Source organism: Haematobia irritans, chromosome 4 (genome assembly GCF_050003625.1).
Source record: "Haematobia irritans isolate KBUSLIRL chromosome 4, ASM5000362v1, whole genome shotgun sequence".
Lineage (NCBI taxonomy): Eukaryota > Metazoa > Arthropoda > Insecta > Diptera > Muscidae > Haematobia > Haematobia irritans.
Genome location: NC_134400.1, coordinates 2,894,719 through 2,920,120, shown reverse-complemented (window position 1 = coordinate 2,920,120; position 25,402 = coordinate 2,894,719). Strand labels below are relative to the sequence as shown.

The window sequence follows — 25,402 nt, the reverse complement described above, 5'->3', positions numbered from 1 at the left end:
AAAAACCGCGAATAGTTGCAAAATACGAATATAAAGCATTTACTATACTTTTGCATTGTGACCACCGCCCTTTAATATGGAAGCAAATTTGTTTTAGAAAATAATTGCAAAAATTCTTGTTATTTATGTCGTCAGACAACAAAATGACAAAGAGGATCAAATGTCTCGATACGAATTTTGAAATATGAATCCCAGGCTTTGTAAGCAATAAAAAAACGCAGAGTAATTGTTGTCTTATACGGGTAACACAAATGTATAGAGGGCAACTAAATTCGTTTGAAATTTACCTAAATTAAAATTATACAAAATCATAAATTTTCGTGGATTTTCTTTTTCTTGCACAACATATCCACATAGAAAGCACAAATTCTCTTTACTTTAAAATATTTTAAACGATATTTTAATATTTGTTATTTTGTTTATATATTTTGTAAATATTTGTTTTGTTTATATTTATTTTACTTTTTAACGAACAAAATCTTTCTTCAATATTCCTCAACAAGAATTTATACGCGTCTTAACCCCCAAAATCAAAAGCGCTCAATTGTCCCCCTCGCGGGGAATACGACATTCGGTAACGGCGTCGTTACCTGCGTTATAATTGGCGCCAATAGCAAAGCCGTGTCTCTGTTTATTATGACGGACAGAGGTTTAACGCCGGTGATTTCTATATTCACAAAGCCATCCAATTGGATAATTTTCGTCGACAATAAATAACACACACTACACAATGTTATCGACACAGTATGCCTTGCCATGCTTTTTCTTCGTTGTGAAAGGTTCTTTTATTTATTTGTTAAACCCAATATGCATCTCTAGCGAAAATTTCTCCTATCAGTAAGAAATGCACGCGGGAAATTATTATTGATTGATTAAGGGCGGTATGCACCTGCATTCTGAAATAATAATCGGTGCTAAATACTGCACCTAATTGTGAAAATAATACAAAAATGCTACTCTAGAGGAAATTGCCGATTCTCCTAAGAAATGCACTGCAATATTTGCTAATGCGCTTTACAGACTATCAGTTATTCCGGACGACAGTGCTCGTGTCGAATATATCTCATATATTGTGCACATTATAAGTTAAGTCCGAAGGCATAATCGATTCTGCTGCATGTTTATGGGATCGATAACACATTTGCCGATTATTTAGTCATTGCCGACACGTCGTATGGATCCGACACACTGTAAGATTAGTTACGAACACCGACATACCGTCCGGAATAACTGATAGTCTGTAAAGCGCATAACGAAAAGTTCGAAACGCGTTTTTATCGATTGTTTATATTTTGCTGCAATAAGAAATGCATGGGAAACTGTGTTATAGGCGTTATTTAAGATATTTTCGTTCTGGCTGTATCATTTTAATCGATAGTTTGTGAAAATTTATTATTTGCGTAACCTTGTATTTTTGAAACGAATTATTCACATTTTTTTTTTAAATTACTTATTGAAAGGACAGCAATATAATACCATCGAAAATATCAAAAGAAGTCAATGACCTTTTTAGATTTATATATTTTGGGATGTGCAAACATCATTACTTCTTACAACCACAAAGAGCATCTTTGCCACCATTTCCCCCATAATTTCATGTTGGCTGGCCTAACAAACAAGGGCCGACTCATGAATCTCATTAATTTTACTACAGACTTTTACCCGACAAACAAAAGCAAAACAAAAATTCATTGTTATTTCAAAATAATTTCATTGCAAAGGTTATCAACACAACCCTCTTTCGGATAAGTAACCAAAGCTATGTTATGTTATAAAGAATTATGTTAGATATACAACAATTTACTGAATCAAGTAGATTATGAGCCCCGGAGGTATACAGTGACATTTTTCAGGAAAAAAATTGCTACTATTTAATTGTAAGATCATCTTTTAATTTTTTATTTCCAAAAATTAATTTTCTAAAAATTTTACAGTTTTGATATATACACTTGAAGGAATTTGTTATTTAAAGTTATAATAAAGTCTTTAAAATTGCGGTGTTTTTTGTTTTTGAAAAAGGCTTACTATCGCAAAAAAGCACCTTTGCCAGACCTCACATGTGGCCTCGCAAACCATCTCCACCTCTATCTCCTAAAATCCACCTTCTACAATACTACACAAATGTATGTCATAAAAAGAGACGGTAAACAAATTGCCACAATTTGATAAGAGAAATGCCCTCTCATGGTATCTGATATTGTTATAACACGCCAAAATAATAATAACGGTAGCGACAAGCAGCAACAGCAGAACAATGACGGTTAAGCATATTTACATAAACATCTCCTTTATTACACGTGGGTGGTTCGATAAATACTTTGCCTCAATTTGGTATCGAGTAGAAAATTCTCCAGATCGAAATACCACTGAGATGGACTCTTATTTTTGTTTATACTGCATGAGGAGACGGAGGGTTTTTTCCTTATCCCAAGAACTTATTGAACAATCCACGTAAATCACGCTGAAGGAGAAGGTCACTAAAAATAATGAACATGCAGTCGACAACAACATCAGCGGCCGGTATATTCTTTGCGACCGATTTATTTATTTCCAAGTTATTGTTTACCTACGAGCGTGTGTGTGTGCCTGGGTGTATGTTTGCAGTGCTTGTAAAGGAAATGAGGCATATTTTCAGGCTTTGTTGTCGTTTCCATTCTTGTTGATTTTGCAATTGTGTTCTTCGGAGTGTAAAAGTGTGTGTGTGTATTTGCGGTGATATCCTCTCATGTCCTTTTTTATATAGTTTAGGTTATAATGGCGTTAATAATTTTAGTCAAGAAATTACACATTTTCTGGGCTAAAAAAAAAACACAACAGTGTAATGCAAGCAATTAGCCGGAGAAATTTCCTCTGGCAATTTGGTTATCCGCTTGAATTCCTGTGTTCCCAAATGTCCTGCCGTTATCTTCCGTCTTTCGCCAAGAGTTTATTTATGTGTATGACACCCCATATATTTTTAATATCAAACTCGAAGGTCAGCCATCTAATCAAGATTTATACTAAATAAATAAAAAAGACGGATATCTTTGTTGACATGGGACGTAAGATAAATGTGTGTGCTTTATCCTACTCTAATCATTGTGTAGCTTTTCACCACTCGCTGCTCTCTGAAAACAGCGTTTGCATGGCTTATACGCAGCATTGTTGCAGTGGTGTTGTGCCCATATGTTTTAGTTGTTTCCTCTAGGGATACACACCGAACTTAAGAAAATTTTGCATGTGCTTCTGATAAAGTGCGATCTTGCGAAAATTTCTTTTACATGTCAAAAATACAGTTTATTTTCGGTGGCAAAAATGCTAAGGCATTTCTGATGGGTAGCCGTACTTTAAGGGTTAAATTGATTACCGCGCTTATGAAAAAAAAAAATAAAAGTTAGGATGGCGTATTGCATCCTGAGTTTCGTTTTTTTTTTAATTCCCATACATTTTTCATCGGTATAGAAATTGAGAGATTATACACGCTCACAAAAAATCGCTTCTGTAACATATACTCCCAAACATATTTTGCTTCAAGCATATACATTTTTGGCTATTGCCCAAACATTTATATGTTTGATCTCTTCCAATATATAATATGTTTGAAAGCATATTGGTCTAAACAATATATGTTTGTGTAGTCAATTTCCAAACATTTTGTATTTTTGCATCCAAATTCAATAATGTTGTCTTCCAAAAAACAATATGTTATTATGTGAACATATAATATGTTTGGAAGCATTTTGCACCCAAAAATATTATATGCTTAAAAAAAATTCTCCCAAACAATATTGTGCTCAACATTTTATTTATTTATTTATATATTTACAATCATAATGAATTATGAAAATAAACAGGTAATATAGGTGCTAACAACATAGGTTTTCGAACTGAATGCTCAAAATTTTGTTTCTGCCTAATTGTATATTCCCCCACATCTTTCTCACTTCCACGAGATTTTTTAGTTATTAGCACCTTTTTCTGTAATACAAACATTTTAGAAGAAATTATTCAATTTTATGATTTTTTTATTTTAATTTTACCTTTTGCCGGACGGGGATTCGAACAGCGGACCACACAGTTTGTAAGGATCAAAGAAGTAGCTGATCAATTGCCCAAGGAAAAATAAAATGTTAATTTTGTAATAACAAGCAACAACCACCAACTTAATTCAATATCGCTCCCTGTTAAATAGCGCTCCAAGCTACTAAACACATATATGTTTATAGGCTATTTCTAAATTAATATATGTTTGCATCCAAGCATATTATATTTACAAACATTTTATGTCCCAAACATAATATGTTCTAACATATTAACATATATGTCCCAAACATGTTATGCTAGTTTATGAACATTATATGCTTGCACTCAAAAATATTGTGTTTAAAAATTTGTTTTCCAAACATATAATGTTTATAGCCAAACATATGAAAAACAGTCTTTTTCATCCGTGTACAGATAACGCAGTTATTGTATATAATTCTTATAGGAGAAAAATTTATACAATCGAAAACGATTCCTTGTTGATTTCCAATAAAATCCTTATATATTTCTTATGAAAGCATAGTGGATATAATCGATAGAGTTACACACCGACCTTACATAAGGATTGTATTGGAAATTCTGATAGCGAAAATCGATAAGGAATTGTTTTCAATTGTTTACATTTTTCTCCGATTAGAAATATGGTATATATCGTAACTGCATTGTCATATTAAGCTTTAATGCGTATTACAGACTATAAATTTTTCCGGACGGAATGTCTGTGTTTGTAAAGAATTTTACAGTGTGTCCAATCGATACGACAATTCGTTGATGTGTTATCGATCCCATAAACATGCAGCAGTATCATGTTTATGGGACTTCGGACTTAACTTATATTGTGGCCAATATATGGGATATGTTCGACACGACCACTGTCGTCCGGATAAACTTATAGTCTGCAAGGCGCATAAGACCGGTATGTACCTCTGACGATGATTTTATTGGAAATTCTGATAGCGAATATCTACAATGATTTGTTTTCGATTTTTCTCCGATAAGAAATATATGTCATAACTGTATTATCGTCATGTTCATATTGAGCTTTAAGACCGGTATGCACCTGTAACGAGGATTTTATTGGAAATTCTGATAGCAAAAATCTATAACGAATTGTTTTCGATTGTTTACATTTTTCTCCAATAAGAAATATGTTATAAGTCGTAACTGCATTATCGGCATGATCATATTGAGCTTTAAGGCGGGTATACACCTCTAACGAGGTGCAAAAATAGCTATGTACCTTCGATAGAGGTGTATACCGGAATTTAAGCTCGAATCCGTATGGAAACATCCTATAATGAGACCTCAGGAAATTTCTGGCAGGAAATATTCGAAGTAGAGGTGCATACCGCGATTAATGTTTAAAAAATGAAACAGAAATTGTTGACATTTGTTGTAACAATGCCTGCTTTTGTGTTCTTGATAAACCTTTGTTGCCAAATATTTTACCTTATCTGCTATTTTTTAAACACAAAGCCTGCAATGTATATTTAGCGAAATAATAGGGTAAGTTTCGGCCACAGAGAAAAATATAAATAATCGATAACATTATCCTGAAGCAAATTTTGCTAGCAAAGACAGAAACACGTGGCGAAACTACATTATTGAAATAAAAACGAAATTTTTCACAAGGGATGCAGGGGAGGGGGGCAAAAGAAGCTATAAATTGCCGTAAGGAAATTGTTTTAGGTGTAATTAGAACTGGAACACAAAAAATAAAGCAATTGCCAAGACATTTAAAACAGCACGTTTTCTCAGAGCCATACTTAAGTTAATCATTGTAGCCATAGCCAACAAATTACCTCCAAATATGGTCAAGGAAATTAAATGTTAAAGGTTATTACAAACTAACCAACTACATTACTTGCCCTAATGTGGTAGTTTCTCCTCATTCATCCTTCAAAATTACTATGAAGATCTCTATCCATTCAACCACATGGCTTGTGGGACATTTAAGTTTCCTCTGGTGGGTGATTGAAGGCGACACGAAACTCATAATGTTTTTTTTTTACAACTTCCACATATGGATTGCAATTTTTGTGCCAACCAACAAGTGCAGTAAATGGAGTATTCCGTAATAATAGTTAAAGGAGAAGTAAGATTAAGATACAAATAAATTTTGGTTCCTGGAACACTCCAACATAGGATGCACCTTCAACTATACTTCCAAACTTATTTTACATTAAGGTGCTTTATTTTTGTCACTTTCAATGCCGTTCTTGTGCTATATCTACACTGAAAGAAGAGTTTTCTTTTTTGAGATACGAATTTTTAGGAAAATAAAGTTTTTCTTTAACGCAAAAAAATTTCTTTAGAAGCATTTATAACATATTAGGAAGCCATTGGGCTTCCTTTGGTAAGAGTTGCACAGCTTGCTATAAATTCGGATTTATTTGCTGTTAAAGAATGCAATCAATTACAAAAGGAAATCTCGTATGTGTAAAATTTCTTTCTTTCCCCACATCTTTTTTATTTCTTCCTAAAATTAGCACAAATCCATAGATACAAATATTGTTCTTTTGTTATAGTTCTTTGGATTTCTTCGAAAACTTTTAGGTTTTATGGTGGGTACTAAGTTCGAGTTTAGCCGCTGAAATCAAAAATAAATCTGCAACAACTAGGTAAAGTAGAAAGTGGGCGGGGCCGACTGTACCATACCCTCAACCACCCCTACTGAATTAGTAAACATTGGGCGATACATATATATGCAAGATAAATCTAAACCGATTTGAATGGTATTTTGCAGGTTTTTTGATATTATTGGAGATTACTTTGTGCTAAAGTTGAGTAAGATCGGTTAATAAATGAGGCCATTATGGTAAAATAAATTATTCGGGGAAATTTTTCAAAATCGGGCACTACCTACATATGGGAGCTCTATCTAAATCTGAACGATGTGGATGGTATTTTGCAGATTTGGTTGCCATTGCTGAAGATTACCTTGTGCTAAATTTAAGTATGATAGGTTAATAAATAAGACTATTATGACAGAATTTTGGAAAATGGGGCGATACATTTAGATGGAAGCTATCAATCTAAATCTAGATTGATTTTGTATGTAACCTTACGAAATCTTTGCGAAGTTTTTGGAATATTCGTTTCCAAAAGTTGTATTTGGTGCATTTTTGCTAAGAAAGGGAGCAACTAAAGTTTCGTTGTTTTCTATAAATGAAGTTTCTTTAAACCTGCTCGTGTATACACTACAATCTGATCTATAAAAAGAATCGCTTGGGTGTATGGTTTACTTGTGCGTTAATAGCTACAATGATATTTGTGTGTGTGTGTTGATGACAAAAAGAGCGAATGAATAAATCATGTGGGAGTGAGTATTTAGAACATAAGAAAAATAATATTTTGTTTCAGAGTTCGTTTTTATTTGAATGTTTTACGCCAACGTTTATCACCAGAATTCTACATTTCCTTCAAAACAAACATTTTACAGAAACAAAAAGCAAATGACAAACGATGTTCGTTAGTCTAAAACAATTTTTTCCTTGAATTTCTAAGACTTGCACCATTTTTATTATCGCAAAATGATCAGCTCTTTAAAAAAACTCCCATTGCAGAAGAACTAAAATCCATATGGAAATGCATTAGATGGTCTTGACATAGAATATATTCATCCATAATTTCATGGCAATTACCACATGTTCAAGTTCAATGTTAATTTTCATTTATTTAAATATTTAATGAGATAAATGACTATTCCATAGTCATCTATTGGTAAAGGTAATTTTATTGTAATCTCCATAGTCTTTTGATGATTGGCCATTACCTTGTGAGTGGCCCAAAGCAAATCAACAAAATGACAATGATCACATCAGTGGTTCATGGTACCATGTTGTTGTTAGTTCTCTAGGATTTATTACCTTTTGTTGAGGACATATTGCTTGAATTGATAGATTGAGATATGGTCACTTGTTGTATCCGTATAGCCTTCGGCCGAAGAAAATGCTACATTTGCTACAGACTTCAGAATCAGTCGCATTTACATTCTTTCACACAAACATATAATAATTTCGTCCACGTGAAATTGCAAATCCTTGCAAATACATATCCAAGCACACATAGGAGTATTCCGTACTCGTGTAGGTATATCCCCATTGAAGTTTTCTCTATTCAATTTTATTTTCTTTTGAAGGTAGAAAGAACTTGACTTGTAGCCACTTGCCTTGAACTGGAACGTCGCTATTGATTACCAATTTCAATTCATACTCTTAGGCTAAATGGAATGGAATTTCTATCCATTGGCTATGGCTTCAAACACACACTCACATACTTGTGTAGGATCAAACCAGTGGTGTACAATGAGAGGGCCATTGGATTATTTATCTGAGAATATAAGCATAACATATGCAGTGTTGCCAACTCCCCAACGCCAAAAAGCACCAAAAATATATTATAAATTCTAACATTCTAACCTTCCACCACAAAATCGAAAATTAAATGCTACTAAAAAAAAAAAAAAAAAAAAAAAACTTCCAAAGATGTATTATAGAACTTTTGTGAATTGAATTTTAAGAACTGGGCATTAAGGTCGAGTTTAGCTGCTAAAATAGTCATTTTTTCACAATTACTTTTCTTTAATAATTCATTTTAAGGAATACAAACTTTGTGAAAATTTGCTTTTGGCCATTATAATAAAATTTGCAGCAAATATCCATAATTTTATGCCTTTTTTACTGATATAGTTTTCACTTTAGCGGCAAAACTCGAACTTAGTACTCACCATTATGAATCGCTATTCAAGTATACACTTTGATCAGTTTTAATGCTTTCGTCCAATTCATTTTGATCAGTGATGTATTTCAACTTTCAAAATATTAATATATGGAAGGAGTCTATTGCTTATTTCAGTTGTGCGTGCTTTTGTGAATTTAATACAAACGTTTTTAATGACATCTTTACCAAATTCAAAAATTCGACACTCATCGCTCGACTTTCCTACAGAATACGCTAAATAACAATATTAATTAAAAAATAATCAATACCAACTTCATAACAATCAAATTCTATATTTGGCAATAAATTTGAGTTTCTTCGGCTCTTGAAGGTCTAATCCTAATTTTTGTATCAATTAAACTTAATACTGTTCAAAATGAAAAAAGCACCAAAAGCACTAAATGAAAATGCCAGAAAGCACCAAGTTGGTGCTTTTTTTGAAAAGGCACCAAAAGTGCAATTTGGTGCTTTTTAGACATCAAAAAGCACTAAATTTGGTGCTAAAAGCACCAAATTGGCATCACTGAACATATGTACAACAGCGAGAGAGAGAGAGAAAGAATGTTAAAATAAGCCACCTCGTGGAGAGATTTCCGATTGTCAATGACCAATATTCTTAAGTGACTTCAAAAACTTGTTTAGAGCTTGACTATGCGCAAATATATTTTCGTCTACATTTGAAAGAATTATGACATAATGTAATCATTATTATAAAAACCATGAAATTTTAATCATCGAATTCACTTCACTCGACCTGAACAATGACAAGTTACGCCACTGGAATATCTAACGTAAATTATACAACTTAGCCATAGAATATTATGTACTTTGCCTTCTACCTAACTGCTCGTTGACAATTTCCTTGGGGAAACAAACGAAGAGCGATGAAAACGAGCATTTAGACATCAGAGATGAAAAATGGAATTTAGATAGGGACTAAAATAGTACTAGCACATAACATTTGGTACCAATGTGCACGTAATTCATGATTATACTTGCCTGGTATTTTTTATTGGACTACATTTTTCCCGAAATGTTCGATAGTAAAAGTAGCCACGCGTTTGTTAAATGTAGCGAAAAATTTTCTAGTAATGTATATCGGACTTTTAGCATAAAATCGTACTAAATTTAACCATAGGTTAAAGTGGCATTTTAGTTTCAGGCTCACTTAGACTATTCAATCCATTGTGATAATTTTTTTTTTACCATAAGAGCTAAAATGATGCAAGATGGGGAGATTAGCATCAGAGAACGAGGTGTCGAAATTAATCGCCACCGAATAATTTTCACTACCCGGCACCCATAGAGGTTATATTGGCTCTATCGAACAAAAATGTAGCCACGGATGGATTAATTTTTTTTATATAAAGGGGGGACTATGTCCGGCTTTTCCATGCTGAAAAAAATATTGTCGTGAGACCAACAATTTCTCGTCCTTAAAATACGAATACGAATTTTGCTTAGCATACACTGAAAAAAGTGAACCCACGTGAAACGCTGACATCAGCCAATATCACAAAAATTAGTAAATATTCTTCGACAAATTCAAGAAAATTTAATAGACATAATTAATTTTTTTCACCTGTAGTTTGAAGGAAAAAAAATTGGAGTTCCAAACATAATAATTCCATGAACTAAAATAAAGTTAAATTGGCTTTAGTGAAATAGAGGGTTAACTTTTTTTGAGAGTTGAAGACGCATTTTTCTGATATACATTTTTTATCCTTATCAAAAGTCGATAAATCTTCATTGAAGTCGGTTTGTCCCTACTTAAAATTGGGTATCCTAACATGAAAGAAAATTTTGTTTGAAACAAAATCTTTGGAAGTGGACATGTTTTTATTTTTAGTGCATCAAAACTCAAGGTTAAAAGTGCAAAAATGTATATGACGACGAGTACATTTATATCAAATTTTGTCAAAACTTTTATGGAAAATATTAAAGCATTCAATTCTATCTACAATTCTATCTTTTAAAATCAATTCATTCTACAAAGAAAAACTGCTTTACCGAAAGTAGATCACAAATTGTTAACTAATTCGCTATTGTTAGTTAAACTTTAAACACATTTAAGTAGTGATATGAACTTAAAATCAGTTCAAAATACTTTTTTATCAATTATTTTTTGAGAGATTTAACTAAAGAGTTCCCTATTTGCGCAAGAATTGCGAAAAATGTACAATTTGCACTGTACTGAATTTCTCATCCGTGATATAAATTGGAATTATTAACGGCAATTGAGAGTGACTATGTGAGAATAGAGAAAAAGCGTTATGTGGTTATAGGTCATACAGCGTATATGCACTGTTATAACATACATTAGGATATACATAGGTACTCAGATAGTATAGCACCATGTAATAACCTATAGATATTCTGGAAAGACACATATACATATTTTGATCATAAAAAGTTCTTTTGAAATCATGTTTTGCTTCCAATTTCTTATTACCATATGTTTACAATATAGGATAATTTTTAGACGAATGTTTGGTTATAATCCCCATATATGTGGAACTATAGATTTAGCTTCTGGAGCTTTTTATAGGGGCAAATTTCAACTATCCGTTTGTAAAGTTATCGACACGAAACAATTCTCTTATAACACTATCTTCAGATGTGTCTTCTTGAGTGATACGCAGACAAATACTAAATCTAAGATTCACCGATTTTCTGGATTATTTTTTTGAACACGATGCGTTGAAATTCGGTATTCAGTATAATTCAGTCCAATAAATTTGATCATTCTAACATCACGCGTATGCCGTGGTAGAATGTAGTCGCAAAAAACTTTTGCTTTAACGAACAGACGAAAATGCCTTTCATCTTAAAAATGTTACTTGGAGAAATTATTTGCTATGCTCACCATTAACTCCGGTTTATTTAACCGGAAACAAATACGAAGACGAAAGCGAATATTTTCGTGTTTTATGTAGCTTTGCACAGCAGCAGATTATTGAAGACATTTTATAATTTAGCTATCGGAACACCCTAATAACCATTTATAATAACCACAAATGTGTACGACTTAAATTTCCCAGTTGTTTTACACAACAGAAAAAGAAATAAAATTCACAGCATACATTACGGCGCTTGCTAGAAAAAGTGACAATCAACATGTCACAAAAAAAACAGCAAAAACTACAAAATGACTTAGTTTTTTTTACATTGTTTTAGACATAAGTAATACACTAGAAACTAACAAATAACATTTGCAATGCATCGCAATAAAATGGTAATGATAAAAGGAGCGAGAAATGTAAATGGTTTGAATAAGCCAATATTAAACGATGCAATGTTTGAGAAAAATTAGATAAGGGAAAATACCCATTAAGTTTCAAGTATGTACCCAATGGGAAATGGATGCATTCCAAGACCGGTACAAGACTGGTGTGTATGAACCTGTTATAGGTCATACAGTGTACATGCCTGTATGTTCCAGTTCTAATTAATGATTCGCATATTAAACATAGTATTTAAACTAGGTGTATATTCACTGAAAAAATGTTGACTTAATATGAAAGATTATACAACCTAAATTTTATGACACGTAAGTAACACAATATTGAGAAAAAAATTTCTTCAAAATAAAGAATTTTTTTTTTGCTTTAAGAATGCCTTAAATAGTAGAGAAAAACATTTTTAATTAAATAATGTTTAAATTAGAATGCCTTAAATAGTAGAGAAAAACATTTTTAATTAAATAATGTTTAAATTAGCTGTGATGTTGGATCTTTGGATTAAAGATAAAAATCTTCAAACATATTTGTTTTGAGAATTTGAGAATGTTGTTAATTTTAATTTTTTTGAAATTAAAATTAACAACTTTCATTTAGAAAATAAAGATCGAAAAATCACAAAAAACATTTTTTACTACAAATTATTAAAATATTTATTCGAGCTTATTGGACAAGAACATTAAGGGAATTGATACTCTTAAGTAATTGAAAAGAAAATGCCAGATACCAATCTACACAAGCCTGACTATACACATGTTTCATCGCTGGCTAATTCGAATTTCTAAAACCTTTAGTGTAGATCTAGCGGTGGGATATGATTCATTTAGGACTTATATCCTAATTTCTTATTGAAATTACATACGAGAATTATTCTTTCCAAATTGAACCATTGTTTCATATAATTCCAATCCCTTAATCTTATTTTTTGATTTCGGTTTGTTACTACAAAAAATCGTAATCTATTTTTACAAACATTGCTGAATTCAATTGATTCCTGTATCCTTGTTTTGATGTAGTTTTAATGAATCCTCTGTTTTAAGTAAAACTGTTTTGAATTAAGTTTTGATTATTATTTTGGTCCGTTTATTAGTTTCATCATCATGTGAGTAGTTAAATTTGAATTGAGAAGATAATCGACCTTTGTACTTTGCGTGAAAGATTTTTAGGGGGGTGGATTCCTACAAGCTCCTCTTAAGCCAAAAAACAAATAAAAAGTCGATTATATGATGAAAATTGACCCTTCTTAGCAGCGTTGCCAATTTAGCTTTTTTCCCGCTAGATTTGGCTTTTTTTGAAGACGTTTAGTGGGAAAAAAATGCATTTAGCTTTTAGCTTTTTTTCTGGCTTTTTTTCATGACCCTTTTAGCTATTTTTGGCTTTTTTTATTTTCGTTTCTATTGAAATATTGATAAAACGGCGTTTTTATCTAAGCCTTGCTGCAAGAATAAGGATTTCCACATATTTCAAAGCTCAGTTGAAACATTAATAATTTATTTATTTATTTATAGTTGATACTAAATTTATAGTAAATACAACTGAGGCCATCAGCTAAAACATTAATAATGATTCCAGCCACTATGCGGGAATTTTTGTAGCAAATACACCTTGTTATAAAGTTTTTTCATCATATTCATAAAAGTTATCATTTGACTCGTTTATCTTTTTTATGTTATTATAATATTCTAAAGTTATTACGATATTACTGAATTAAAATAGTAGATGTGAATTGCTTTGTGCACTGAAAAAATATTGTCGTGAGGCCAAAGATTTCATCTCCTTAAAATACGAACGCGAATTTTGGTTATAATAGCATTTGTGAATTTCTCATATAAAAACTGTTTTCCTTGTCCAAAAGACGATAAAGTCGTTTTGTCCTTCTTCTTTTCATGAAAGAAGGAAGAATTAATGAAATAGTCTTTAAATGTGAGGAGTTTTTACTTCTTGACCACAAACCAAAATAGCGTTCAAAAATAGAAGATGTTTTTCAACACTTTATTTTAAAAACGTATACATACAATAATTTCTACTTGAAGTCGAGTCTTAATTTGGAAATTTAAGTTGGCGTTAGCACGTTTTTAAAGCACTTTGATAGGACATGAAGAAAAGGAAAATGTTTTTACTGGGAAATGTAAACTGTAGGTATTTTCTACAATTTAAATAAAATTAATGTATTTCGAATTTCTCACAATTTCAAAACCAAACTAAAATTTTATTTAAATAAATATGACAAATCATTTTTTACCAATATTAAATAATCCAAAAATTATTTATGTTATTAAAATAACAAGTAAATAAAATAAAGGTGTTGGGAAGGTAGCTCCCACAAAACGAAGGACTTCCAATAAAAAAATTGTGATAGTAATCAAAATGTATCGAAACGCAAACAGAGCAAATATGCCTTAGATATTGTTACAGTCTCACAGAAATGGAATTAAAATGAAAATAATATGCATTTTAAGTGAAATAAAGCCTTTAAGTTTGTTAAATTTCAATCAAAAATGTTACTTTTTATACAAAAAAATTAGCTTTTTTTCTAGCTATTTTTTAGCATTTTTTAGCTATTTTTTTGGGCAAATCTAGCGGTTTTTGGTGAAACAATTCTGGCAACGCTGCTTCTTAGGTACCTTTTTTGGCCAATAAATTTATTTTTATTCGAAATTTATTAATTTCTTGGCTTTTTACATTAAAAGTGATTTTCATATACATACTTTTAGGCATGGATGATGGAAGAAAATATTTCTTTCCTTCCTACACCTATATATGCTTATATTCAAAATTTGCAAGGATAAAAACTAAAAATGTCAGTGGAACCATATAACACTACTCTTAATACAGTTGTCCAGTATTGGTTCAACATATATCACACGTATAAGAAGTTTGTATGAATGTTGGGCACCTGGCCAATGCGCAAAATAATATGAAATGTGTATGAAACAAAAAAAAATCAACAGACACACACACTCATATATAAAAAACCAAACGAAATACTATCCATAAGCAAAGAAGTCCTATTCACACAGATATTAAGACAAGGAATAGAATATAGCACCACCATCATCAATACTATAGTACACCATATCACAATCCAGTCATTGACGAGGGCTCACAGACCTCAAACCCATCCATGATTCAGCGATAGTGACTTTGCCAATAACACATACTAAAATCTCGTTGTTGTCGGTGGGCTAGGAGACGATTCAGTTGGAAGAGAAATAAAGAAAGTGGCATCGGAGAAGGACATACAGCAACCTGTTACAAGGCTAACAAATAAATATGAACATGCCAACCAACAATCTGCCCAGGGATAAAGAAACGGGGAGCTTCATAAGGAGGCAGGTGGTAAGAAATGAAAACAGCAATGTCTATAGTACTTAACCTTTTACGAGTATACGACATTAAACGCGTCATTTGAGAAGAATGCATTTTAATAAACAAACAGTATGTGTTTGTTAATAAAATTTAAAAACAATTATATCTATGCATTTTGTTATAGTTTTGTTTTGACCCAGGATATTTGTTGCTAACATTTGACTCAGAGAGAAAATTATAATGAAAAGAGCAAATACAGAGAGAGAGACTGGTATATCTAGACACGAGGGAATTCAATGCAATTGTATTATCCTAGATAACGCAATTGTTTTGCTATACCTCAAGAGAGCATATACTCTTATACCCACAGAGAGAAGGAAAAAGAGAGAGTGAGAGCTTTTTATAGCTAGAATTTCAAACTCTATGAAATCCATGACAAACATTTGAGAGCTTCAACAAGTAAACATTAGGACGGAACAAATCTCCACATAAGATGGAAATGCATTGAAATTTATTTGTTCATACACGGAAAAAATTTAAACGAAAAAAATAATAATAAAAAAGAAATAAGTACAGGTTATTCACTCTTATTATATGATTTCCTCCTATACAACAAGAATTCTGTACCTGACTTCAAGACTATTTTTTTTTGCATGAGACCCCCTGAAAGTATGTAAATATTTCAGTGAATATTTTTATGGTAGACAAATTTACTCGTTTGAAATGAGAGTAACCTTTAACGAAATAAATGTTGGTCAATCTGAAAAAAAAATGTAACAAACACTTGACAAAATTTTATGTAGAAATAAAATTTTGACAAAATTTTTTCTAGAAATAAAATTTTGAGGAAATTTTACATAGAAATACAATTTTGACGTAATTTCCTATAGAAATCCAATTTTGAGGAAATTTTCCATAGAAATACAATTTTGAGGAAATTTTCTGTAGGAATAAAATATTGAGGAAATCTCCTATAGAAAATTCGAAAAAAATTTCTATAGAAATAATAAAATTTTGAGGAAAATTTAAAAAGAAATACAATTTTGAGGAAAATTTATATTGAAATAAAATTTTGACAAAATTTTCTATAGAACTAAAATTTTGACAAACTTTTCTATAGAAATTAAATGTTGACAAAATTTTCTATAGAAATAAAATATTGACATAATTGTTTATAGAAATAAAATTTTGACACAATTTTCTATAGATATAACATTTTGACAAAATTTTCTATAGAAATAAAATATTGACAAAATTGTTTATAGAAATAAAATTTTGACACAATTTTCTATAGATATAACATTTTGACAAAATTTTCTATACAAATAAAATAGAAATATTGTATAGAAATTAAATTTTGACAAAATTGTATTTCTATAGAAAATAAAATTGTGAGCATAAATTTCAAAATAAAATGTTTAAATTTGGTAGATATTTGGCAAAATTTTCTTCAACTTTTGGTAAATAATTTTTTGCACGAATGGGGAAATTCAATGCTGCGGCAGAACTAACTGAAATTGGAAAAAAAGCTCAAAAGATCGATGCAAATTACAATCTGTTTGATGATACCATTGTAAAATCTAAAGTATCTCAGGTCTTTTCATCCCATTTATCATTTGAGCCTTGAACCTGTTTCGTTTTATCAAAAAACAAAACATGCTTTGTAGCTAAGTGACTATCAATTTTTTTTTTTGGGATGCGGGAAACCTTGCCCACCAAGTGACATTTGCATCTCTAGCTTATTAGCATTCAATAAATTTTTATTGCGATCTGTTATAATTCCAGCTATCATTTCATGCATAAATACAATATCGAATTAAAGTGTTAAACTAGTCGAAGAAAATCCATATTTGTTGGATATGGATTTATTTTTGTGCAAATTAAGGTAACATTTCAAAATTTCGATCGCAAGTGGAAGAAACATGTTTTGAAGCTTAGACCAAATCGAATTGAAATACAAAAAAAAAAAAACTAAAACGTGATCACCAACAAGCACAGGTCCAAAACAACAGCAACAACGACAATAAGCCCAAAAGTCATAATATTAATATTCAAATAAAAAAATGCAATTAATTCAAAACCTAACTCAAATAAATAACACAAAAAAAAATAAGCGATAGCCCAACAAATACTCAAGTGATTAGTGATTGATAAATCTAAGACGATTGACTCCATAAGACTTCTTTGACAAAATATCACCATGGAAATAAAGTGGAATATGAGACCATATTGGAAATGCAAATGCATCCTCTAGATGATCTAGCTAGGCAAGCGAATGATATGCAAATATATGCATTGCATTTTTAATTTTATTGCCACTTTTTGACCTTTTTATTGAATTAAATGTTGTTAATTAATTATAGCCATAATCAGATATGGGTTCTATGTAATACATAAGAATATATCGGGTTTGGAATAAACAAAATAGCTCACATCTCATAGGATTCAAAGACTTAACTATCGATTTTAGTTCAGTTTTCGCAAAATAACCACAATTTAAGTACTTAAGTAGTACTTGAATCCTTCGATCATTTGATGCAAAACCTATTTGCAACATGCAAGTATTTTCTTCACCAACACCTAATTCACCTTCGTGCATTATATGACCTTTTTGGGGAATGTTTAGAAATTTTCGATTTTGTTTTTAATTCCAATGTTGTCAGTAATAGCAAATTATAGTGCTTGTATTATTTTCTATAAATATTTTATATATTTGTAACATGCAAAGTAGTGGTTTTTTATTTGCGAATTGTGCCAAAGAACGAAATGGAAATGGTGGTCAAAAGACATGTATAATACCTTTGTATTTCGGAAATGTTAACATAATGGAAAACATGCAATGCAAATGGGAATTGGTATTGAGGTAGATATATAGCAAGAGATGTGCACGTGAGTAGAATTTGGCTAAGTTTCACGAAAGAAAAAATATACTCACGGCAATGTTTTCTTTTAACCCTAAAAAAAATAGTAGAGACAATCATTAAATCGTTTGCCATAATTGCAGAAAATACTTTACATCAAAGAGGAATTTCTGTCGTCTAAAATTTCGTTCCGAAGGAAAGTAAATTTTTTCTGACAAAATTTTCTATAGAAATAAAATTTTGAACAAAAGCTAAGAAATAACATTTTTTTAAATTTGCTAGATGTTTGGTACAATTTTCTACAAATTTTGATAGATTATTTTTGCACGAGTGGCAACCCTGGTTGTATCACTTATTATACATTCTAGTTTATTAGCTCTTTAAGAAAATATTTTGTAAAAATGGGAAGTTTTTCTATGTTTCCTTTCAATTTTCATAAAAACATTTATGTTCTAAATGAATGAATTTTTCGACTGTAGAAGTAGCCATAGATTTGTTATTGGCTGTTATAGGTGTAAGGACGTCACCGACACTGCGTATTCAGCAAACATAGTGGTGAAAAGTGTGATGTGATATTTAAAAACTAATTGGGGCTATAGTTATGTTAATATTGAATTTGCATATGCTGTGAAGCGGGTTTTCCTTTGCTATTTTAACAGCAAAAGTAGGATATTTTAATTGGCTTCATCGCAGCATCTAGGTTTTATTAATCTCAACTTGACTTTCTAATTTATTTTATTTATTAGACAATAGAATTTCTATTCATGGATACGCTATTGCTTATGAGCTTAAATCTTTAGTTTTTTTTTTTTTAAATATCACATTTGCATTAGAATAATACATATTTGGCAGATTGAAATGTACAGCTAGTTATAATGAGTTTTATTAAAGGAAGAATATAAGACAAGTAGTGGCTTACTCTGTGCCCACAAAAGATAATGAAGCGTTAAGGAATGGATACGAGGGTGATACAATAAAAATTTGGCCTTGTGCAAGATGAAATCTTTTTCAAATCACTTGAAACCGTTTTTATTTCAATAGCATTTTCAAATCAAATGCAACCTTTTTTCAAATCAAACCAAGCCTTTTTTCAAATCAAATGAAACATTTTTTCTATTAAAACAAGTAAGGAAAGTCTAAAGTCAGGCGGGGCCCGACTTTAAGTTAAATCGGAGTTAAAAATTGGCCTCTGTGGTCATATGAGTGTAAATCGGGCGAAAGCTATATATGGGAGCTATATCTAAATCTGAACCGATTTCAATAAAATTTAGCTCACTTGACTATACTACTAATTGTACTCCTAGTGCAAAATTTCAACCAAATTGGGGTAAAACTCTGGCTTCATGGACCGTATTAGTCCCTATCCGGCGAAAGATATATATGGGAGCTATATCTAAATCTGAACCGATTTCAATAAAATTTGGCACACTTGACTATAGTACTAGTTGTTCTTCTTGAGCAAATTAGGGTAAAACTCTGGCTTCTGGGACCATATAAGTCCATATCGGGCGAAATATATATATGGGAGCTATATCTAAATCTGAACCGATTTCTTCCCAAATCAATAGGGTTCTATTCTGAGCCAAAACACATACTTGTGCCAAATTTGAAGTCGATTGACGCAGAAGCGATGAATTTAACATGGACTTGTCATAGGACGGAAGTCCTCCATTTCAGCAGCCAACTGAATTTGCATCACTTTTTTAGGTGAGATCCGAGTTCAATGTTTTGGATGTAAATTAAAAAATTCTGTGATATTTTGTCAAATAGATAACTTTTATAATTTTTAATGGATTCTACGTTTGACCTCAAATATTTTTAAAAATTCACAATTTTTTTCAGATTGGATTCAGCATTTTATCGACAAAATTTAAATGATTCGTACCATTTTATGAATTCTTACTCTGTTTTTAACCTATTTGAAACAAAAAAATTACCCATTAAAAATATGAAAAAATCAAGTTATAAAAATTGAATTAAAAGAACTTCCTGGGTAGTTAAAATAAAGAACATCATTGGGAGTGCATCTTCTGGAAGAGCTTTTAAAGTTGTGACTTTGGAAGAACTTCCAAATTTTTTTGCTGGGTTATAATACCCTGTTCCACAGTGTGACGCAGGGTATAATGAAACCGTATAGAAAATATATTTTTTTACTTGGTAAAACCACCATCATTTGTATTCTTTGTATTTCGTCAAACTTCTTGTATTCTGAAGTCGTGACGTGATTAGGATAATCACAATCATTAGTGTTTAGATTAATTGATCTTTAAGGTGACATTCATTAGCAGATACCATTAAATTTTATTGAAAAAAAGTGACAAGCTATCACTCAAGCAATGAAAAATGAAGAAGCAAAAAAACAGCAAACTATAAACATTGATATTTGAAGAATCAATCATTAAAAAGTTTATGAAGCCAGTCGCTGCATATGCCATGCTTTCTTTATATGGAAAAATAAAACAAAGAAGCTTAAAAAACAACTGAATATCCCTGAAAGATAGATTAGACCGTATTTTAGATATCTTCCAACTTGGATTATTTGGTAATAATTACGATGACATTTGTTTTGGCAGATTAACTAATTGGCTTCTATTGGTTGAGATGAAATGAAAGTAGGTTAAAGGTTAAAGTGGCAGCCCGATTAAATTTCAGGCTCACTTAGACTATTGACCTTATCCCAAAAATTTTTTCTTTCATGTTATGATACCCATTTTCAAGTCAAATCACTTAATTATAAGGACAATACGACTTCATTGAAAAGTTTATCGACTTTTGGACAAGGAAAAAATCTTTATATTAGAGAAATGTGTCTTCTATACTAAGCAAAATTTGAATTCGTATTTTAAAGACATGAAATATTTTTTTCAGTGTAGTCTAAGTGAGCCTGATACATCGGGCTGCCACATAACCTAAACTAACCTACTAAAATCAATCGTAAACCAACATCAAACATCAACAAATTTATCCAGATCGCTCAATTATCAATATATAAACTCAATATCAACAGATTCCAATTAAAGATTTTTTGAGATTTGAGATTTGTACAAAGAGAATGACAAAATTCAGTTGCCCTTAATTTTATGGTAGGATATTAAAATACAGGATTTTTTGGTTGGCTGTTAGTGCATACACTGACAAAATATTTACGTGCTATTAAAGATTATGCAACCTAAATTTTAGGATGCGCAATTTACAAAATATTAAGGACAAATTTCTTTAAAATAATTACATTTTAATTAAAACAAAGTTTTTAATCTTTAATTCAAAAGTTTTTTCTCCTTTAAAGTCGCGAGTCTTTGAACTAAGATAAATTTTCCTTAAAATAAAGAAACACATTTTTGATTTATAGAAATCGTCCTTAAATTAAATGAACTCTTGAATCTTTAGATTTAAGATAAAAAAGCTTCAAATATAGGCTAAGACTTATTTTGAGGATTTAGCATCTTTTGTTTAAAGTTTTTTTTTTGAATTAAGAAAACATTTTTACTTTGGATTTTTAAACTGGCATTTGTTTGTACGTGAATAGCTTTATTAATATACCGCAAAAAGAAAATGAAAATTCGATAAATGAGATCTAAATCCTAATTTTAATTTTATTGATCCTAGATTTAAGGTCAGATGGGTCGCTAAAAAATGTCTTTATTTAGAAAATGAAAATTCGATAAATGAGATCTAAATCCTAATTTTAATTTTATTTATCCTAAATTTAAGGTCAGATGGGTCGCTAAAAAAATGTCTTTATTTTAAAGAAGCCGTATCTTTAGCTCGGAATTAATAACAAACTTCTTCAGAGAAGGTCCAAATCTTTGGATCCAAGTAAACTTTTTTTTGAGTGTACAATTCTTTGTTTATATGTACACTAAAAGAAGTTTTCTTTTCTGAGGAACGAAATTTTAGACAATAAAAGTTTTGTTTTGACGCTAAAAACTTTCATTAGCAGTAAAAAAAAGCATTCAAGATACTCGTTAAATTGCTTATTATAAACTCGGGTTTATTTACTCGTTAAAAAAAATACTTTATAAGAAAGGGGAATTCTGTTTGTCTAAAATATCATTTCTTTGGGTGTAGGAATCTCTTGTAGTTGGGTAGGTTAGGTTAGGTTAGGTTATGTGGCAGCCCGATGTATCAGGCTCACTTAGACTATTCAGTCCATTGTGATACCACAGTGGTGAACTTCTCTCTTATCACTGAGTGCTGCCCGATTCCATGTTAAGCTCAATGACAAGGGACCTCATTTTTATAGCCGAGTCCGAACGGCGTTCCACATTGCAGTGAAACCACTTAGAGAGGCTTTGTAACCCTCAGAAATGTCACCAGCATTACTGAGGTGGGATAATCCACCGCTGAAAAACTTTTTGGTGTTCGGTCGTAGCAGGAATCGAACCCACGACCTTGTGTATGCAAGGCGGGCATGCTAACCATTGCACCACGGTGGCTCCCTGTAGTTGGGTACCTCTAAAATGTGGTGGCCAGACCCAAATTGACAAAATGTCCCAAAATTATACATGTAAATACACAGACTAAATATAGCATATTTTCATTAACAAATCATGATAATCAAATTTATAATTTTTCCCCTAATACTCATTCGTAGTAGTAGAAGACAATGAAAAGATGTTTAACGGTAGGGGAGGGACCAATTGCTCGCTTAGCTGACTTGATTGTTGTCTCTCTTCTTGAGTTTACGTTATCGTTTTTTTTTTGTGGTCTATGTTTTGGTATTAGCCGATTCTTTTTGACTTGGCAAAATACAAACAAAATCAATTAGGACCATAAATAAATTATAGTGTAAATTGATATCAAAGAAATTAATACAAATATCGAATAAAATGTTAAGCGATTGATTGCTCAAGGTCACCATATACTACCTACATCTCTTCAATGGAGCATCATCAGCATTGGCTTGAAAATATCAACAATAAAGCAGGCCTTTGCTGGAATAGAGAAAAAATGTTTCTATTTTGGGGTTTGGTATTGGATTTTGTTTTGTTTTTGCTGTGTTCACCATAAACCCTAGTCGGTGATCCAAAGACAAGTCGATGACGAACTATGGTGACTGTAATGATTGACAATAAATAATAGATGATGATATATACCTGGTGTTAAGTGACAATTGAATACAATAACAAATAATCCTGCATTTCGAAAAGGCTTTTTTAGACCTAATTAGAGTGATCAAAACCGGTGAATCGGTTTATCTTTTTAGACCCATTTTCAGTGGACCGGTATAACCGGTAGTGTGAATAATTTTATATTTTTCTCTAGCCATATGCAAAAGTTTTTTCAGTATTAAGAGATGTAATATAGTTTTATTTGGCCTGATTCGGTTTTTATGTCACGTTGTTGAATAAATAAATAAATAAACCGGCATTCGGTTGTGGTATTTTAAATGTAAAATTGCAAATTTAATGCTAAATTTACACTAAAAAAATTTTGTTATTCATAACAGTAAAAATGTTTGCTAAAAGCTCAGTTTTTGTCTGCTGAAGAGGGGAAATCAGTCAACCTACACACAAAAAATAATTTTCAGATTCAATCACGAAATTAATTGATCCAATTAATGTTTTTAATCACAGAAATTATAGTATCAATCACCAAAGTCAATTCAAAAATTAATTGGTCCAATTAAAAAATTAATTGATATTATTAATTCTTGTGATTGATTTTTATTTTAATTAAACATTTTTTTTTAATTAAAGCATTTTTAATTGAATATTTTTGAAAATTTTAATATTATGGTGAACATTTTATCTGTGTAGTTGTTTCAAGAAACATCCATTAGATGAAAAATCAAACATTTTTCTTTTCCAAAATGGCAAACTGCAATAATTGAAATAGCTGAAACTTCAACTACAGCTGTTTGTTGTAAAATAAAGTCAGTCTTGAACGAACTACAATTCCCATTATTACCTATTTATTTTATAATAAAACTGCAAAACATGGGACCCTTATTGAGGTCCATAATTTCTTTGGACTTTACCAAAATCATTCAGTGTAACGACAAAATCTTTGGAACAGGGCATATATAGTAAAATGTTTTCTAAATGGTAGTTAAAATTACCATGATTTGGCCCTTATGACAGTTTTACCTCCAAATATTTTTTTAATGTACCATACAGGACATTTCTACCAACTTTTCTACGGTCAAGTCAAACAATTGTAACAAATTTGTACTTCAAATTGTTCCCTTAAAATATGAAATATTCTCAAACAGGAAAAGTGTATAATTTTTTCTAAATTATAAAACTTTCATTCTCGTAGCATAGTGCAAACTTTAATATGAAATCAAAGTATTATTTCTTAGAGTGTATTTCAAACATATACGGACATTAAAAAAATGTAATCAAAATTGTTTGATTACAAAATCACAACATGCACAATTGATGTTAATATACAGCATCATAAAACAGAAAACATACACTTACCATGAACGCACAACCACATAATGAGATGAGACATCACCACGGATTCATAGTAGGAGCATAAATGATGATATGGAAGCACAAAGTGATAGCTTTATAGGAGTGATCTTTGGAGCCATATGGACTCTGTTATTTAAGTTGTCTGTTGAGATGAAGTGTCAAAAAGTATGGCACACTTTTATGGCTAAAATAAAAGAAAAAAAACAACAAATTATTTTAACCGAAATAAACAATAGCGGCTCAGAAGCTGTCAAACCGCACACACAAATTGGTGAAGATTTATATAAAATCAAGGTCGTCTTATAAAATCAACTAGTTTTATTTATGATCACTACAATAGGATGGGAGGTGTATTAAATTTGTTATTGTGTTTGTTAGTCCTCAATGAGATAAAAATTGGAATGATCCGTACTCATAGAGTAAGAAGAAAAAACTGATCCATATAAACCGATCCCCAGATTTGACCTTTTGACCATATGTGAAGTGTTCCATATTTAAAATGATTTTTCAATTAAAATTTTAATTTAATTGGTTCAACAAATTTTTTAATTGAAACCAAAATCAATCACAGAAATTATTAACATCAACTTAATTTTTAATTGGATCAATTAATTTTTTAATTTACGTTGGTGATTGTTCTGTGATTGAATAAATGTCAATTAAAAATTAATTAGACCAATTAATTACGTGATTTTTTTTTTTCTGTGTAGGTATAAAATTAAATATAGCAAACAAGTTTTTTGCGCCCATTCCTGTTATTATCAATATTGGAAAAAGGCCTTAAATTTCGAATTAATCATAGTTAAAATTTCCCCACCGAGTTAGG

General features: G+C 31.0%; 1 protein-coding gene across 1 annotated transcript in view; it reads right to left on the bottom strand.

Moving 5' to 3' along the window:
* The window catches only part of LOC142234740 (uncharacterized), a 303,670-nt gene that overhangs the window by 91,773 nt on the left and 186,495 nt on the right, over positions 1 to 25,402 (bottom strand). Inside the window, exon 5 of the mRNA XM_075305910.1 lies at positions 24,580 to 24,760. The gene's annotated coding sequence lies outside the window, so the exon portion shown is untranslated. The remainder of the gene's footprint in view (positions 1 to 24,579; positions 24,761 to 25,402) is intronic.